General features: G+C 34.2%; 1 protein-coding gene and 1 long non-coding RNA gene across 3 annotated transcripts in view; one reads left to right on the forward strand and one right to left on the reverse strand.

The window, feature by feature from the left end:
• The window catches only part of Nin (blastoderm-specific gene 25D), a 162,621-nt gene that overhangs the window by 106,614 nt on the left and 38,085 nt on the right, over positions 1-17,922 (reverse strand). The gene's annotated exons all lie outside the window — the stretch shown is intronic.
• LOC137240368 (uncharacterized) lies at positions 7,252-13,803 on the forward strand. Its single transcript, XR_010949708.1, has 5 exons — positions 7,252-7,510; positions 9,623-9,688; positions 9,896-10,077; positions 13,076-13,226; positions 13,302-13,803. It is a non-coding gene; the product is annotated as an uncharacterized lncRNA (long non-coding RNA).

Raw genomic sequence — 17,922 nt, forward strand, 5'->3', positions numbered from 1 at the left:
TGTATGGGAGTACTAACGTTTGAAAAAAACAGTACGGTAAAGTCAAGAAATAAATGGTATGGCCAAGAACTGACAGAATTCAATAAACTGAAATACCGGTTGCACTCACAAGCTGGAACAATGGGTGACTATCAGGGCTGTCATGGAATCCCAGTCGGTTTTGGGTTTTGTCGGAATTAAAAACCAATATTGATTAAAATTGGTGTCATAAAACCGTATTGGTTTTGCTCTTTTCGAATGTAAATAAAAGCGATGTTCGAATCAGCTCTTTTGCAGTGTTATCGGTGCACCGGCAATTTTGATGTTAATTTTTATGGCAAAATTTTATAAAATAATTGTTTTGTGCATCTAAACAGAAATAAACAAATTTATTGACATCAAAATGGCATCAGCAGTTGTAGCATTTATGTTATTGGAAGAAGAAAGCTGCGAGAAGGCCAAAAGGAAAGTTTTGAGAGATCACAGCAATCCACTTGAGTAGCCAGAGACAGTGTAATTAAAAATATTACTTAATGTGGGTTTCTAAATATTTATAGTGTATTTTCAGTTTCATTGCATACTATCGCATAAACACAGAGGCTTTCCTAATGGTAGTGGACACCACCGATAATATTGGATTTAACGACACCAAAGTAATTTTTTTGTCGTTTTTAAATTCGATTCCGACAACAATTGGATTCCATGACAGCCCTGTATACCGAATATAGTTCAGATAGCAAGCTAAAGTGGATGTTACTTTCAGAAGGCGTTATTAAAGATTCGGTATCGTACACGTGTTTCTTCTGTAATAAAAATCAACTGGTTAATTACTTGGAAAATAATAAAATCCTTATAAAGGAACAATCCGGTTTCCGAGAAAGGCACTCTGAGAGACAGCGTTAAATTACGTCATATTTAGCTGGAAAGAAGAACTGAGTCTAAAAAATATATAGCAGCAGTTTTCATTGACCTGAAGAGAAATTGATAGGAATATAATGCTCGATAAATTACAAAAAATTGGTATTAGAGAAAATAAATTGCAGTGGTTTAGAAGCTTCTTATCAGACCGGAAACAAAGAACAACCATCGAGTCAGTAGTCTCATCCGAGGCTCAAGTGGACATAGGTTTACCACAAGGGTCGGTATTAGCACCAATCTTGTTCAACATTGACATAAACATATCATTGTATGGTTATGTTATTTTAATTTATGATGTTAATATTAGTTACATTTATATTCAACTTTATATAAATCTACTTTGAAGAACTTGAATGAATTGTTCTTGTTAGTTTTTATATTTCAATTTTGAAATTATAACAATCAAAAATTTTCATTCATTATAACATTCTTAAAAAATACGCTAGCATTCATTTGGGCGTTGAGTGCTATACAATATTTTATATGTGTAAACCCATTATGTACATGTAGCTTACGTTATTAGAAGTTAAGCAACCCTATTGTAAATATTGTAAAACTATCGATATGAAAATAGAGGGCAACCTTGAAAATGAATATGGTGGCCGTCACTTCCAGTAAATCTAAAGACTAGAAAAGTCGTGTTTCAACTTAATCCTTAAACATCGTATAAAATAATTGAAATACCTAACCATTTTATAACTTCAGGTGTGGGGTTACCCCTCAAAAGTAAGTGAGATACAAAATTTTTAAAATGAACCAATCGAGATAGGAAATTATAAATGTGCTCACTGAAGCGCATGTGAATTTTCCACAATCGGCCACCAAAACTCAATTACGCAAATTGCTGGGCAGTATTGTGCACAATGAGGATGCTGTCGAGGCCGCTACCACTGCCCATGTTGGAAAAAATGCCGAAGCTGCCACTAAAGCTGATGCCCTAATTAATGCCAGTACTACCACAAATGCCGATGCCGTCACTAACGCCTCTGCCACTACCAATGCCGATGCCGTCACCAACGCCGATGCCGCCACTAATGCCGCTGCCGCTACCAATGCCGGCACTAACGCCTCTACCGCCACTAACGCCGCTGCCGCCACTACCGCCGCTGCCGCTACCAATGCCGTCACCAATGCCGATGACTTTACTCCTAATGGCATTAATAATGTGAATACTACTAACGCTGGGAAAATGATGTTGGGTAGGGTCGATGAGGATATACCGTTGCTCCAGAAAAGAGTAGAAATGCTGAAATTAATGCAGCAGATCGAGAAATTGCAAAATTACACCGCGGTAAAAAATAAACGCAGATTAGATCTTGCTGACATCGAGCATGCGTTGGCGAAATTTAGTGGGGACGATGTGGCATACCCTGTCCACCACTTCATCCGGGACTTAGAGGAGATCCTCGATTCAACCTCTGCAGACGAAAATTTCAAATTACTTGCCCTTCGACATTGCATGATCGGCACGGCATGAGTGTTTCTGAACACTACAATGGCATTAAGCTACGATGACTTAAAAAGCGCAGTTATGAAAGAATTTAATTTCTCCGTCACGCGACAAGAAATATAGAAAATGCTGTCCCAAAGAAAATGGCGAAAAAAGGACGAAACATTGCATTGCTATGTCCTTCACATGCAAGCAATTGCCAAACGAGCCAACATCTCAGAAGGAGAAATAATTGACTTTGCCATCGACGGAATTGGGAATGCAGTGCCAAATGCTAACCTCTTGCTGACGGCTCGAAGTATTGAAGGGCTAAAAGGACTCATAAGCCGCTATCAAAATAAATATTTTGTCCAGAGCGGCCCACAAACTAAAAATGCACATAAGAGCCAAACAAGCGAAACGGCAAGGCAAAAAAGTGAAGTGACACCATTATGTTTCAACTACTCTCAACATGGGCACATAAAACCTAACTGCCCATTTCCGCTAAGACCAGAAGGGTCATGTTTCAAATGCTGGAAGATGGGACACAAGCATCGAGCTTGCCCGAACCCCAAAAAGGTAGTCAAACGAAATGGCTGCAGTAGCTGAAGCTGATGTCGATGCTGATAAGGAATTCGCCACGGTTGCTGCATATAACTACGTAAGAGTTATGTTTAAGTTAAATGAAAGGGTAGAAACTAATAATTTATTTTGTCTCGTTGATACTGGCAGCCCGGTTAGTTTTATAAGGAAACCAGTGGTCCCAAAACAGCTGATAAAAAGGAAGACGGAAATAAAATCCAAATATAAAGCTATCGGTGGAAATCTAATTAAATATCTTTGTAATATTAAATGTAATATTAAATTTCATGATAAAATAAAAGAAATGGAATTGAAAATACTATCTGATGAACACATGAATCTGCCGGTTATTTTGGGACGCGATTTCTTAGACTTATTTAACATCAAATTAATTAGTGTCAATAAGCAATACATAAGTAAAAAAAAGCAATTGTTGCCAGGTTACGACATCCGCCCAATTGTCAACAAGCAAACAAATATTACTAACGCCTTCAATGTACCAAATGCTGCGGCGTCTGGATCTGTATGCAATATTAAGACTAGTAACCCCTTATATGGTACCTGATGATACTGACATTCCAGATATCTTTAGTATAGATTCGGATATAGCAACAGATAATAACTGTCTTGATATAAATCCTAAACTTTCAAAGAAAGAATATAGTTGCATGAAACTATTAATTGAGAATAGCTATGTTAAGAACGACGTTGAGGTCGAACCACTTAAATACCACATGAAAATTCATCTGACAACAGATGTGCCGTTCCATTGTGCTCCTCTGTCTTATGCTGAAAGAAATAACGTGCAATCAATAGTAAATGAATTGCAGACGGAAGGAATAATAAGACCAAGCAATTCGCCATACGCATCCGCTTGTCCTGGTACGAAAGAAAAACGGAAAGACTCGTATGTGTGTGGATTATCGACCTCTAAATAGAATAACTGTTAGGGACAACTACCCGTTGCCCCTTATTGACGATTGCATGGAGTTCTTAGAAAATAAAAAATATTTCTCCGTACTAGACTTAAAAAGTGGGTCTCACCAAGTGGAAATGTCACCCGAATCCATTCCAGACACTGCCTTTGTGACCCCTAATGGGCAATACGAATATTTGAAAATGCCGTTCTGTTTAAAGAATGCCCCTGCCGTATTCCAACGATTTATTAATACAGTCTTCCGAGATTTAGTATACCGTAGAGCAATAATAATATACATGGATGACATTGTTATCGCCACAGTCGATTTTGAAGAGCACAGGACTCTATTGAAAACCGTTTTGGAAACATTGTATTTGAGAGGACTAAAACTAAACCTAGATAAAAGCAAATTTGGATACCGGGAAATGGATTATCTCGGGTATGAAGTGACCCAATCGGGAATCCGGCCAAACAGATCCCATATCCGAAGCATCGCTAACTTCCCAATACCTAGCAATCAAAAGCAGCTGCAGTCTTGTATAGAATTATTTTCATATTTTCGACGTTTTGTGCCGTCATTTTCTCAGATTTCTAAACCCCTACAGAATCTGCTGAAAAGAAACACTGACTTTAAATTTGATGAAAACTGCTTTAATGCCTTTAATGAATTGAAGAATCGCCTTACTAATAGCCCAGTATTAGCTATTTATCACCGAGGGAAGGAAACTGAGTTACATTGTGACGCAAGTTCCATTGGATTTGGTGCAGTTCTCTTACAGCGACAGGATGACAAAAAATTTCACCCTATATGTTACTTTTCAAAAACTGCTTCCAGTGCCGAATCCGAATAAGGAGATTTAGAACCTATCTTGAGGGTATGCAGTTCAAAATTATTACAGATTGTAATCCGTTAACCATGTCTCTTGAAAAGAAACAACTTAACCCTAGAATTGCTAGATGGGCTCTCGAACTTGAGAACTATAACTATAAAATACAACATAGAAAGGGCACGTCTATGGCACATGTCGATGCTCTGATTAGAGCGCAAATTGCACACGTCCTTAACATTGAGGAAGTTGAATTTCAAGTTCAGATCGCCCAGGAACGCGATTAAAATATAAGTATTCTTCGAAACCGTCTTGAAAATGATTCAGTGAAGGACCATGAGCTGATTGACGGCCTTATATACAAATGCAAGCCTAATGGAAGGAAAACGTTGTTTATTCCGGGCGAAATGGAATCTAATATAATACGGCTGATTTACGAAAAATTAGGTCACCAGTCAGTCGATAAGACTATTGAGAAGCTAGTAACGTATTACTGGTTTCCCAACATGCGAAGAAATATTTATCCGAAATTGCTTGAAGTGCCTTATGTATGCTACCCCTCCTCGCTCCAAGGAGAGGAAGTTATATCCCATCCCTAAATCTCCCTTGCCGTTCGATACGCTCCATATTGACCACTTCGGTCCCCTGCCGTCTATAAATTCAAACAGAAAACATATTATAGTTGTGGTGGACGCTTTTACCAAGTTTGTGAAACTGTACCCAACTAATTCGACCAGTACACGAGAAGTAACTTGTGCCCTCGAAAAATATTTCAGCTATTATAGCCGGCCTAGACGGATCATTAGTGATCGTGGTACGTGCTTTACATCCCTGGAGTTTAATGATTTTATGTCTAAGCGAAATATCGCTCACGTGAAAGTCCACCGCCTCTCCTCAAGCGAATGGCCAAGTGCAGCGGGTTAATAGAACCCTCAAGATGATGTTAGGTAAAATCACCGATCCGATTAAACATGCCGACTGGTGTAAGAAGTTACAAAAAGTAGAATATGCTATGAATAATTCCGTACATAGCACGTGTCGAGATACTCCTAGCTGACTTTTGTTTGGAGTTGAACAACGGAGTTGTATAGTCGATGAGTTTACTGAATATTTTCAAGAAAAGTTATGTCCTGATGATGATCGAAATTTAGCATCCATCCGTGCACAAGCATCAGCCGCTATCAAAGCTAGACAGGATTACGACTCGAAACGACAGCTCGAGGATGGAACTAGTTGTAAGAAATACGAGGTATGCGATTATGTGATGATAAGAAATATAGATAGGACTGCCAGAGTCAATAAGAAATTTATACATAAATACAAGGGACCGTACGCTATTCATAAAGTCTTAGGGAATGATCGATATGTCGTCCGCGATATTGAGAACTGTCTGTTGACACAGTTACCATATGACGGGCTTGTGGAAGCTCACCGCATCCAACAGTGGCTAGAAAAACCTAATCACTTTAAGGATGGAGGTTCTGAAGTAGATCCTTTAGAAATTAGTTAGACATGCGTATGTAAAGAAAAAAAGTAGATATATCTACTATCGAGGCCGATCTCTTGGCAGATTGGCCGAGTTATAAACTCATTATGTACATGTAGCTTAAGTTAATAGAAGTTAAGCAACCCTATTGTAAATATTGTAAAACCTTGAAAATAAATATAGTGGTCGGCACTTCCGGTAAATCTAAAGACTAGAAAAGTCGTGTTTCAACTTAATCCTTAAACATCGTATAAAATAATTGAAATACCTAACCAATTTATATATGTGAATAAAAATTATTTACCAAAAATAAATAGTGGTAAATTTTCTATAAAATACAAACAATATTGGTGTATTTATATTAAGTGGACTAAGACCCACAATTGGCGACCGTACGTCAGTCGACGTCGAACTTTGTGATTTCTCAAAAAAACAAAAAAAGATGAAAATAAATAAGAAGCTGGAGCTGTAGAGAAGTGAGGAACAATTTATTTTAGCGCATTTATTATCATATCAAGCAACATGCACTACTATCACTACCACCGCGCTCACTAGAACTAGAACAAAAACAACAGCACGATTACGCACAACAGCAACAAGAGGAACAAGCGTCATCATCATCTGCAACTCGCGCAGGTCCAGATCTACTACAAAAACAGGCATTACCAATACACTTACAAGAGAATAACAATAATAATATTATTTCTGATACGATTAATACATCGGCATTAGATCCAAAAACTGTGGTGTACCCAATAAAATGAATGCTAATATTGCAACAAACAGTCAACAATAACAACAATAACAACAGGGATATTTTCCAGAAAACGAACCTCAAACTGAACAACCAGAAAATTTGAGTAATACTCCACGCACTTCAAAGAATATAATTGGTGTACTTCTGAAGTCGGAAGCAGCGTAGCAAACAACGTAACCGTTCCTCCAACATTAAATCAAAACAAGTTGAAGCATCAAAATCATAATCAGCTGCACGCTCTTCCGACATTAAAAGGAGATATCCAAATGGTGAGCTGTATCTTTTAAATTAAGAATCTCTATATATATACGTATGTATGTATGTATACCCTGCAGTAAAAAAAAAGTCAATTGCAAAAAAACAACTAGCTTATAAATAGTTATTTTATAGCAATTGTAGGAAATAGAGCACTTTAAGCACACTGGCGAATAAAGAACGTCTAACTACACCCTAAGTCATGCAGAGGAATCCAAAATTGGTAAAGTTATTTAAAATGTGAATGTGGCAACACGGATGGCCATGACAACTATCAGCTGTTTTATGCAAACAAAAGAAAATTAAAATTTGCAAAAGTGACGCGCATTTGCGAAAATTTTGAATCAATTATAAAAAAGTGAGTATTAAAAGCTAAAATATGTTGAAAAAAGGTGCAAGTGTTAGAAATCAGCGTAGGTTAGTAAAAAAACAAAAAAGAAATTTACTTAAATAGGCTAACAGTGAGTGATACAACAAATGAAGTAACAGCGTCAGCTGCATCGGCATTTGGTGATTCGGTGCCTCATTTTTCCGGTCATGATTTTCACTGTGAACTTCAAAACACTGAGCCAAAAAAATCATTAAAAGATAAGCTACAAGCCTTATATTTTAAATATAATCCCTCGCGAAAGTTCTTCGAAGAACTTTTGCAAATCTTAAATGAGGAAAATTTAGATGTTCCTCTAAGCACTTTTTCTTTCGAGGAAAAGGCATCTCCCGTGGATATAAAATCAGTTTCTCCTGGTTTTTATATTCATTTTGGATTGGAGCAGCAGATTGCAAAAGCTTCGGAAATAATTTCGACATACGAAGAGATCGTGTTCGATATGAATATTGACGGACTTCCATTGTACCGCAGTTCCCAAGCACAGTTGTGGCCGGTTTTTGGTGAAAGTGGTGAACATACCAAATATCTCAGTTTTCCTTATTGGTGTGTATCTGGGTAAAGCCAAGCCAGACTGCATCCAAAGTTTTCTTGCGGACGTGGTTAAATTTAAAGATTTGTTAGAAAATGGGTTTGTTATTCAAAATAAATCGATTAAAATTGAATCAGAGCCATCGTTTGTGATGCGCCCGCTAAGGCCTTCGTTTGTGGAATTCCTGGCCACACTTCTTCTCATGGATGTTCGAGATTTGTCCAAGTTGCCAAAAAAATAAATAACGTGCTTACATATTCTCTTCAGAACGGCGAGCTCATAAGTGGAGCCGACTTTGACTCTAGGAAATATCCTAACCATCACAAACGAATTTTCTTAAACAGCAAAACTCCTTTCGAAACTTTGTATATAGATATGATTGATCAGATCCCGTTGGATCCAATGCATCTCGTGGATATTGGGGTGATGAGAAAGATGCTGATGCGATTAGTAGACAATAAAATTTGTGCAAGAATTAGTAACTCTAATAAATTAAATATTTCTGCACATTTAAAATCGCTTGGTGCATATATTCCCAAAGAATTCGTTCGGAAGCCACGACCTTTCGATGAACTTGTACACTGGAAGGCCACAGAGTTCAAGCAATTCCTTCTGTACTCTGGTATTTTAGTTTTAAAAGAAAATGTTTGCGATGATTTTTATCACCAGTTTCTTTTACTCCACATTGCCTGTCGAATGCTTTCTTGCCCAAGGACTTGGGAAAAAAATATTTCTGTAGCTCACAAGATTTTGCAACTTTTTGTTCAAAATTTTCAAATAATTGTTGGCGAAGACAGCGTATCGTATAATGTGCATGGGTTGCTTCATTTAAGTGAAAACGTTAAGCATTTTGGACCCTTATACAATTTTTCGGGGTATGATTTCGAAAATTATTTGCAAAAACTTAAAAGTTACGTTAAGAAACCCTCTAAAATTTTACAGCAAATATTTAAAAAAGTACAACGCGAACCCACTTTGCAGCCTACTAAAAGGCACAAATTAAAAGAAGTAAATGGACAAATAATAGGTTTTGATTATGAATTCCATTTAAGCACGCAAATGTCAAATAGCTTTTGCTGTTTTAAGCATAATATACCAGTAAGCATAATACACCAGGTTCGAGATGGACTCAGGTTTGGTAATTCTAGCAAGGAAATTAGTAAACGTTAGGAGCTTCTTTACAGAGCCTGTTGATTCTTTCTCATCCCTAGGTATATGTATCGCTGATTATGACACTTCGCAACCTATATATAAATACAGCATTCAACAAATTGATTATAAACTCATGTGTCTCCCTTATATAAATCAATTTCTTTTAGTACCATTGTTTCATACATCAACCTATTGACAATGAGTCGAAAAGTAAACTTTATTCAGAAGAACATACATACATATTACTTTCACTTTTTCCAACCATGTTTTTAAAAATCGACTTAGACCCATTTTTACAGTGCCCAGTTAACTAACATTATTCAGTTATTCACTTAGGGCATTACATTTTTTATATCTATATGCATACATCTATAAGAATATACATCTTATTTCTTTTTCAGAAAATAATAAATGCGAAAAATGTATAGGCTCCAAAATGCTTCGCGAGGAAATACAAGAACTTAGAGGTAATTTGATAACGATCATTTAACATTATATTATTATGCCTATTTTTTACACGCATATGCGTTTTCGCTTAAAATTTGTATGAAAAGATAAGCGCACAAATTTAATCTTCCATGCAAATGCATATGCGTTTAAAAAATAGGCATAATAATCACATAGGTACATATGTGTCTAAATATTCTAAACTATGAAAATTTGTATTCATTTAGGCGTTGTAGAAACTCAAAACAAGATTATTATCCAGACGTTGGCAGAACACATCATATTACTAAAGCAAATTATATACTAAGATTCAATTTCGGACGATATGCTGAAATCTTTTCCTTTGAAGTCATTAGAAGAGTTGAAAGAAATATACGAAAAAATATGCCAAGATAACAAAGCAGTTTATGTAAGTTATACATGTATCTGCATAATCATTGTATGTACATATGTATATAACTTTGCCGCCCCGATCCTGAGCGTTACCAGTAAAATAGTACCCAGAACATTATGTAACCGAATATCGTTGCCAGTTCTTTTATCCGCGATTCTGGCCTAAGTGGTAACGCTGTCATTACCGAAAAACTCACCAGTATCTGTGGAGAAATTGGAAAGGTAGTTCTCTTCGCTTTCGCGGTTGCCACTTAGGCCCATTTGGACCAAAAATGGTCCCTTCCAACCCCATTTGGTCCGCTGGTCCCTTTTCTTCAATTTTGCTCCTTTTTAGGCAGTAGACACGATTGGTAATTTTCTTTCTTTTTCACTCAGGTAAAAATTTACAATATTGCCCAAAAATTCGCCACACTTTCGTTAGCCCCCGTATAATTTTGAATTTACTGCAATGGAACTCTCACCATAAAAAATTGCTCAGTCAATAAAATGTACCAGAACAATAACATTTCACCTAAGATATAATTTAGGCCAGGCTATAAAAAGAAAAGTGTTGGCAAACACATTGTCCTTAATTGTTGATGAAATAACCGACTAATAAAAAAAAACTCTTTTTTTTTATAATAATATTAATAACGGCTAGATATCTCGACCGGTTATACAACACTATGTAAAATATATATATTGTAACGAATTTACTTCAAATCCTCTTATTTTCAACCTTCTTCTAAGTTCGAATCACTAAACTGTTGAATAAATAACTCCAATCTTCAATAATGCAAAAATGGCCTTAATTAAAGTGCTGCACAACAACACTTATACTTCGCTTACTGATAGCTTGCTTAACTCAACTGATTGATAGCTTTAATGAAACTAACTCTACTATTGCCCGACAGATTGCGTTCTTAATCAAAACTGATTGTAGCGCCTCTATTGTTGAGGCCTCTTTGATTTCCTCGTTCCATCTTCTAGGCGCTTCTGTTCTAGAATCTACTAGTTGGTTATCTGTTATAATTATAACTACAGATGTACGTGTATAGCTCATATACGCGTGTGCTTGTGAGCGACACTTCCACAATTATAATTGCATATCTCAGATAAGATATCTGCATGTGTTTGTGCGCTGCTTCTCTGCTTCGTGTACGTACATATGTGTAGACATAATGATCGGCTTAGAGATGGCAGTACCCCTTTGTTTAGTATATTCGTAATAATATAAAATAAAAATTACTTCTCGGCTAGCATAGCTTATAGCGTATACTCTGCCATGAGCCTAACACTTTCAAAACTTATACAAAGAAATTCTATGCATTACTTCTCGTTTGGCAAGTTGATATTTAAATCTTTCTCACCCAGCTCAATGAGTTCAAGGAATTCCAGGACTATTGTGGTGTTAACCCACACGAGGTAATTGAAAATTTAGTATCTTGGCACAAGAAATATTTTAACTCGAAAACAGAAGGAAGCAAATGCAAAAGAGATTTGATTTCGGAAGAAATGTTTTGTATAAAATTATTCCCGTAGGTGCTAACAGAACCCCTGAGACCTGGGATCAAAACTCACACTTACTGAATATAGGCTCTGATATGAAGTTTAAACGTTAAGGGAGAAAGTAAGCATCTATAAAAATAGTACTAACAAAATTGCCTAGTTTCGTTTATGATTTACTGATTTTTCCACATACATAGTTCGGCAACACCAGAACGCAAATTTTGAACCACTTCTTACTAAAACCTAACTGCACTATATATTTTATTTCATTGCAATCAACAACATAATTCTAGAACTAAGAGCTTTGTGACCAACACTAGGTTCACAACGTTTGGTTGGTGAAAGACATAGACTTATCCTATGTCAAAATATAGAAACACTTTTTGGTTGCATGCACATATATTTCTTTGTTCAGCTTGAATTAAAGGAAATTCTTCACTATGTTTAGTAAAATTTTATGTAGAAACATCCTAAAATTTTGTATTTAATACTAATATAATAAAACAAAAATTTGGTCCTTTTTTCGATTAATTTTGGTCCCAAATGAAAACATGGTGTGGTAACCGTGTTCGCTTTACCGAAAATGTCTCACTTGTATATACGAGGTTAACGAATAACCGGACGATGTGTATGTATATGCATATTATGCATAATAAGTTTCTTCAAAGATATGTATATTGTAATTTATTCTGTGAAAGTACATAATGTAAACAAATACATATGTATAGCAAGAGGCAACACTTTTATTCTTTTACTAACTTTACTTATTTGCGCTTACAATTTTTTATTTTTCAGTTTCGCCTTTTTCTAAACAACAGCTGTTGTGTGGTTATTTCGATGTAACCACCTACTTTTGTGGGTAAAAAATTATCCGGCTACTTTCGCGAGTAGAATACCAAAAGGGTGTAAAAGTTGCCACATGATTTCGTTACCGTGGTGAAGAATGTTGTTACCACACTAGAATTGGGGCGTGCATGTACAAATGTATGCAGAGCAGTAGTGTTGTTGTCAACTATTCGAATAATTCAATTCGATTCGAGCTCAAGGCCAGAACAATAATTTTTTTCTAATGATAATTATTGTTATTTTTTAATTTTTCTAAATTTGAAAAATTGTATTTTGTTTTTGGAATTTTAAGTAGAAAATTTTTCAGACAACCTGCCATAGCTGCGCAGATAGATCCATTTTGAAGAGTGCTAAGCCTTCATCATCAGTACGCGTTCTACTTACTATTCAAAAAACAAAATACAATTTTTCAAATTTAGAAAAATTAAAAAATAACAATAATTATCATTAGAAAAAAATTATTGTTCTGGCCTGAGCTCGAATCGAACTTTTAATCATTTATCAATAGGCCGATAAAAACAAAAACTATTCGAATAATTGTTTATTAGTATTCGAATATACGGATAAATAATTTGAATAAATATTGTTCGAATTTTTTATAACTGTCGAATAAAAAAAATTTTTTTTGAATAGTCCCACCCTTTTGTTTACATAATAAATTTGTCTCATTTCTTTGGCAGATCAAAGCGCTAAAAACGCTACTGAAGAGGAAATTGACAAAAAAAATAGATAACGTATTCAGCACCGAAGTCATCATCGCCATTAGCATAGATGGAATCCACGGAAAGCAAGGACTAGAGGAATATCGGCAGTGTTTCGATACTTTATTAGGTAACGTAATTTTTATTTACATATTAGCCTTATTAATTAACAATAATGTTTTTTGCATACGGCTGCAATTGATAGTCCGGATCCAACCACTGAACTCCGGCGTGCATTTGCTGTAACAAAAAAAAGATACTTTCACAAAGTATCTATACGAAAAGCTGCGGAGAAAAAGCGTAACACCGAATTAACTTCGTAAACACTTTCTTTTATTCTAATTTTAGTTATTATCATACATATCGTTACCCTAATATAGAAAGGACCTAACACATATTTTATTGCTTTCAAATTTAATTTTAAATTTCAAATTTAATTTAAAATACATTCCTATGGCTCATTCCATTTCAAGACACCCGGTCCGCGCAGGACATGATTTTTGATTTCGATGAAATTTTAATATGTTTTTCTTTGGTCAAAATAATGAAAGACGTGTTTTTTTTTTTTGCCTAAAAAATTTTTTTTTCGGATTTATCGGCAATTGAATTCCATAAAATGCAATGGGTATATTATTCACCCATTTTTTCAACTGTCAATAACTTTGTCAAAAATTAACCGATTCTCATGACTTTTTCTTTGAAATGTTCGTAATTATATTTACTTATAGTTTTAAACAAAGTTTTTGTTTAGTATTTAGTAAAAATGTATGACTTTTTCAAAAATTAAGTTCTCATAAAACGTTATCTTTTTTTTGCATAAACTTTTTCTATATTGAGTGAACAGTTCATATTTCAACTTAGCTAAATTCCTATTAGCCAAAACTTGTTCTTTTCGAGATATGCATTTTTGAATATTAAACTTTTTTTCCCCCATTTAGTGATGCAATGCATTACAGCATACAATAACTTTGTCAAAAATTAATTAACCGATTCTCATGATTTTTTCTTTGAAATGTTCGTTATAACTTTTAATTTTGTATAAATTTATAACAATTGTATATAGCTAAAAAAAAATTATTTTCTTAGTATTTAGTAAAAATTTATGACTTTTTTTTTTCAAAAATTAATATTTCAAAAAAAACGGTTACTGTTTTTTGTTTAGACTTCTTCTATATCGAGTGAGCAGTTTATATTTCAACTTGGGTAAATATCCATTAGCCAAAGCTTGTTGTTTTCGAAATATGAATCTTTGAATATTCAACTTTATTTCGCCATATATTGATGCAATACAAATCAGCATACAATTGATATACATTTATACAAAATTAAAAGTAATAACTGCAGCCTATTTCTATTACATACGTAATAACGAACATTGCATCAATAAGTGGGGGACAAAATGTTTAATATTCAAAAAATTCATATCTCGAAAACAACAAGTTTTGGCTAATAGGCATTTAGCCAAGTTGAAATATGAATTGTTCAATATAGAAAAAGTTTAAGCAAAAAAAATATAACGTTTTTTGAGAACTTAATTTTTGAAAAAAGTCATAAATTTTTACTAAATACTAAACAAAAATTTGTTTTAAACTATAAGTAAATATAATTACGAACATTTCAAAGAAAAAATCATGAGAATCGGTTAATTTTTGACAAAGTTATTGACAGTTGAAAAAATGGGTGAATAATATACCCATTGCATTTTATGGAATTCAATTGCCGATAAATCCGAAAAAAAAATTTTTTAGGCAAAAAAAAAAAACACGTCTTTCATTATTTTGACCAAAGAAAAACATATTAAAATTTCATCGAAATCAAAAATCATGTCCTGCGCGGACCGGGTGTCTTGAAATGGAATGAGCCATAGGAATGTATTTTAAATTAAATTTGAAATTTAAAATTAAATTTGAAAGCAATAAAATATGTGTTAGGTCCTTTCTATATTAGGGTAACGATAGGTATGATAATAACTAAAATTAGAATAAAAGAAAGTGTTTACGAAGTTATATGCTATTGTTTATAAAGTTATGTATATAAAAGTAAATATAATTACAAAAATTTCAAAGAAAAAGTCATGAGAATCGGTTAATTTTTGACAAAGTTATTGAAAAAATAGTTGAATAAAATACCGATTGCATTTTATGGAATTCAATTGCCGATAAATCCGAAAAGAAATTTTTTTGAGGCAAACAAAAAATAGCCCGTGTTTCATTATTTTGACCAAAGAACAACATATTAAAATTTCATCGAAATCAAAAATCATGTCCTGCGCGGACCGGGTGTCTTGAAATGGAATAAGCCCTATACATTTTCAAATATTACTACTGTTTGTCAAAAAATAGATTCATAAAAAATGAATTATTTAATGTTAGTAAGTAAATATAATGGATTTTTTTACGTTACAAATATATATATATCTATTTTCAATTATTACTACGGTTAAACAAAACCTTAATACATTAAAAAAATTTATTTATTTATTTTTGTAAGTAAATATATTGAATTTTTATTTTTACGTTTATACATATACATATTTAGTTTTTATAAATATCAATGAAAATGAATTTAATAAATAAAATGTAAATTTTTATAAAAAAAATTACTTTTTTAATAACGGGTTTACATCTGGTTTTTAGCACCTATTAATAAACTAACATCTTTCTAAATAGCTTATATGTAGTATCTAACACACTAGGTACTAGCTGGTTTAAAGGTGTGGGTTTAAATCTGATGTTTAGTAGATACTAAGAAGCTACCATCTTTCTGATAAGCTTATATATAGTTTCAAACAAACTAACTACCAGCTGGTTTAAATGTAGTCAAAAAGTAGCCATTGGCTATTTTTTGGTTGAAAAGTAGTTAGTTAGTAGATGGTTGGCATCTCATGCAGAGGTAACCATAATTGTCCGGATTCCGGCCATCGTTGAACAAAAATAGTTAGTCCGCGTATATGAAAATTTACAGTAAATATACAGCTCTAGTTGATTGGTAAGCAACTTAAATTTACTTTTACGTTAGATACTTCTCCTGCAGGGTAGTATTTATTTAATATAATTGTATATGTATTTATAAATCAATATAATATTAACTGATTTTAATATTTCAATATAAGAAATATTAAATTAAATTGATATTGTTACGAATATTAGCAAAACTAAGGGGTGCTGCTATCTCTAAGCCAATGCTAAGCAGTGACGTGAATTCACATCTATAATTCAATCATTATGTATCTACATAAACGAAACAATAATTGCGTCTACACCAGGCATCGGCATTTTGGAAATGCAGATGTGTTAGTGAGAGCGCGATAATCCCGCACATAACTTGATGCATCGGGTTGCTTAGTTCATTCGCTTATTAGCAAGCAACAAGACAAGATCGTTTGTTATTATATTTTTAACGCGCAAAATGGGAAGCAAAAGGTTTATACCAGGCATCGGCATTTAGTGGCACAATTGTGTACACTCAATTCACACGTATTGTTATTCTCTTTAGTTTTGTAGTCACTGAGGATTTGGCGCAGAAAAATCGATTGTGTGCGTCGCTTGTAATGTTGACGAATGTTATTAGCAAGCAACAAGCAAAGATCGTTTGTTAATTTTTTCAATGCGCACAAGCGAAAAATATTTAATGTTGACCATTGCGCAAATACAATGTTGCATAATCATAGTCAAAATAAAATAGGTTTTAAATTTAGTTTCAGCTTTTTGACATAATTTTCTATGAGCTATCTGTCAAAAAAGCCGCAACTAAATTTAAACCCTCTTTTATTTCGACTATGAATATGCGCCAATGTATTTAATTGTATAAACCAGGCATCGGCATTTTGGAAATGCAAATGTGTTAGTGAGGGCGCGATAATCGCGCACATAACTTGATGCATCGGGTTGCTTAGTTCATTCGCTTATTAGCAAGCAACAAGACAAGATCGTTTGTTATTGTATTTTTAACGCGCACAATGGGAAGCAAAAGGTTTATACAATTAAATACATTGTATTTGCGCAAAAGGGTTGGTCAACATTAAATATTTTTCGCTTGTGCGCATTGAAAAAATTAACAAACGATCTTTGCTTGTTGCTTGCTAATAACATTCGTCAACATTGCAAGCGACGCACACAATCGATTTTGCTGCGCCAAATGCTCAGTGACTACTAAACTAAAGAGAATAAGAATACGTGTGAATTGAGTGTGCACAATTGTGCCACTAAATGCCGATGCCTGGTCTACACATATGTACCATGTACGTATACGAGCAGCGGAGAATCAATGCGCAAACACATGCATATATCTGAGATACTCCTGAAAGTATGCAATGAGAGAAGCTATAAAATCGTGCAATTGTAGTTACAGCTGAGAAGTTTGAGAGCTGATGGACTAGTAGATTCTGGAAGCGCCTAGAAGATGCGAACGTTGAAATCAGAGAGTATAAAAGGCAGCAAATGTAGAAGCGCTGGAATTCAGTTTGAGTTGAGCTATCAAGCAGTATTGATTAAGACGCTATCTTGCGAGCCATAGCAGTATTATTTTGAAAGTAGAGTTTCATTTGAGCTATCAGTTTGGTTGTTAAGCCAGCTAGTTGCAAAGTATAAGTGTTATTGTGAAGTACTGTAATAAAGGCCATTTTTCCATTATTCAATATTGGAGTTATTTATTCAACAGTTTAGTGATGCGAACTTAGCAGAAGGGCAAATAGAGGATTTGCAGTAAATTCGTTACAATTGGTGTCAGAAGAGGAATTTTTAAATAAATTCCAAAGTTGCAGAGCACAACAAGGACATGGCGAAGTTAAGTTAATTAAGGATCCAGCAACTGAAAAAGGAGTTGGA

This window comes from Eurosta solidaginis, chromosome 2 (assembly GCF_040869045.1).
Source record: "Eurosta solidaginis isolate ZX-2024a chromosome 2, ASM4086904v1, whole genome shotgun sequence".
NCBI classification, from domain to species: domain Eukaryota; kingdom Metazoa; phylum Arthropoda; class Insecta; order Diptera; family Tephritidae; genus Eurosta; species Eurosta solidaginis.